The sequence below is a fragment of the Octopus sinensis genome, linkage group LG3 (genome assembly GCF_006345805.1).
Source record: "Octopus sinensis linkage group LG3, ASM634580v1, whole genome shotgun sequence".
Classification (NCBI taxonomy): domain Eukaryota; kingdom Metazoa; phylum Mollusca; class Cephalopoda; order Octopoda; family Octopodidae; genus Octopus; species Octopus sinensis.
In genome coordinates, this window is record NC_042999.1 from 158,129,959 (window position 1) to 158,131,881 (window position 1,923).

Here is a 1,923-nt window from a genome sequence, read left to right on the forward strand (position 1 = left end):
TATCTCGACTTTGCAAAATCCATTGATAAGGTTTATCATGGGATGATATGTCACAAACTACGGAGACTCGGCATAACTGGGAAAATCGGAGAGTGATTGCATGACTTCTTAAAAGACAGAAGCCAGGCTGTATCAGCCAACAGAGCCCGCTCCACGGAGACACTAATAGAAAGTTGGGTGTCTCAGGGAACTATATTGGGAACGCTGCAGTTCATACATGCCATAGACTGTCGCAGTTATTAGCTATGCTTGTGACACGAAAATAGTACAAGCAGTCAAGGAACCTTCTGATGCTAATCTTCTACAGAAAGACCTAGATGCCATATATAAATGGGTTGAGGACAACAACATGCAATTTAATGCAGGCAGGTTCCAAGCATTCTGCTACCAGCTAATTGATGCTCAGAAGTTACTACAATACTTTGGACCAAAAAGAGCAGCAATCCTAGAATCAAATATGGTGCGTGATCTTGGGATTGATATGAGTAACGATGCCTCGTTTCACATGCATGTCACCAAGATGGTAGCAGCGTGCAGGCGAACGGGGGGATGGATTCTGAGAACCTTCAGAACAAAGGTCCAGAAAAATATGCTGGTCTTATGGAGGACATTTGTCCTCAGCCGTCTGAACTACTGCTCTCAACAGAACTTTAGGCTTTTCAACGATAGTACACAAGGAAGATTGCGTCTATGAAACAGCTGAAATACTAGGAGAAACTAAAAGAACTACAACTGTACTCCCTGGAGCGAAAAGGGGACAGGTATGCAGTGATATATGTGTGGAAGATACTGAAGGGGCTGACACCAAACTTTGGAATTGAGAGTTATACCAGTCATCGAATTGGACGTCACTGTACTGTTCCAGAAGTCCCAGCTGTTTCATCTAAGGTGAATACCATGTACAGCAATAGCTTGGGATTCAAAGGCCCACAGCTATTTAAGTCCTTGCCAAAATATCTGAGGGATATCCATGGAGTGGAGGTAGAGGTTTTCAAGAAACAACTTGACTTATTGCTATACAAGATCCCAGATGAACCAATATCAAGGCAGGAACCCCAAAGTGGCCAGCAGTATCTAGCTCCCTCCTTCACCAACAGCCAATCCTATAGAATTGAGTAACCTGGCGGTGCCCCAGCTTGGCCAGAACCTTAGAGCTGAAACATAATAAAAGAATACTTTCTCTCACTCTTTTTTTCTGTTACTGTTGTACCTGTATTTGAAAGGGCCAGCCCGAGAACTACATGAAAGGTAAACGTGTCTGTGGAGTGCTCAGCCAATTGCACGTTAATTTCACGAGCAGGCCGTTCCGTTGATCGGATCAACTACAGCCCTCATCGTCGAAACCGACGGAGTATGATATATATATATATATATATATGTATGTGTGTATGTATATATATTATATATGTATATTATATATATTATATAAATACATATATATATATATATATATATATATTATATTTATATTATATGTATATATTATATATCTGTATTTTTTTTATATTATATATATCATATATACATTATATATATAAGTATTATAATATATATTACATATATATTATATATATTATATGATAATATATATATATTATATGTATGAATATATTATATATATAATATATATATTTTATATAAATAATATATATTATATATGAATAATATATATATTATATAAATATATTATATGGTATATATATATATATATATATATATATATATATATATATATTACATATATTATATGTTTTTTTCGTTCTTGTTTTCGTATACATTCACCCGCTTTTTCCAAGGAATTTAGTGCTCTTAGCTTAGTTTTTCCTTTGGTCTGGCCAGTTGGAGCAATCTCGAGTATAACCAGCCGAAATTGCAAAAATAATCTGGAGCTCGACTAAGGACAGAAAACTCCGAATGGACACA